The 828-nt window shown below is 30.4% G+C and overlaps 1 protein-coding gene across 1 annotated transcript in view; it reads left to right on the forward strand.

Annotated features, from left to right (window-relative positions):
• The window catches only part of SOS2 (son of sevenless homolog 2 (Drosophila)), a 124,022-nt gene that overhangs the window by 106,438 nt on the left and 16,756 nt on the right, over positions 1 to 828 (forward strand). The gene's annotated exons all lie outside the window — the stretch shown is intronic.

Genomic DNA, 828 nt, shown 5'->3' on the forward strand with positions numbered 1-828 from the left:
AATCTTACACCTATAGTTTGGAGTATTGTTCAGCTATAGGAAAAAAAGTAAATGGGAGCTATGTGTACTGTCTTGGAAGAATATTTGTGATATTTTAGGGGAAAAACAAAAAGATAGCTCAGAACAATTACAATATAATTCCATTTTAGTGTAACAAAGCAGAACAAACTTTAAACCTCTAAGTGTAATTGTATAAGTATTGAGAATAGTGTGGAAGGGTACATACTCCTCCCTTAACATTGATTTTTTTCCCCAGTGGGTTGTGATTAGAGGGGAACGGAGGCTAAACTGCTTTAATGTATGTATTATGTAATTTTCTATTTTGGTGTTCACATGTTACTGATTTGTACAAACTTTTTATGTATTAAAGATGTCAACACTCAAATATTACCAAATAATCTATTTAATAAATAAAATTTGTCATAAATTAAGGGTCCTATTTCTAGTTTTCTGTTCCATTCCTCAGATCTATTTGATGATTCCTGTGCCAGTGCCACATGCCTAAATTACCGTAACTTCATAATAGTCCGTGATAAAGAAGAGTAGGGCACGTCTTTACCAAACTTATTCTTTTTCATGAGTGATGTTTGTTGGCCCTTCGTTCTCCTATATAAATTCTAGCATCAATTTAAGCTTCATTTTTTAAAAAATTGTGATTTTGATAGGAGTTACATTTGATCTGTAAATCAATTAATGAAGAACTGACATTTTTACAATAATAAGTCTTTTCAGCCAAGAACAATAAATCTCTCCATTTATTTACTCAGTTAATAAAAAGTTTTATGATTTTTTGTGACAGCGATCTTACACATCTTTTGTTAAATTTAT

This window comes from Propithecus coquereli, unplaced genomic scaffold, assembly GCF_000956105.1.
Source record: "Propithecus coquereli isolate 6110/MARCELLA unplaced genomic scaffold, Pcoq_1.0 Scaffold83, whole genome shotgun sequence".
Taxonomy (NCBI): domain Eukaryota; kingdom Metazoa; phylum Chordata; class Mammalia; order Primates; family Indriidae; genus Propithecus; species Propithecus coquereli.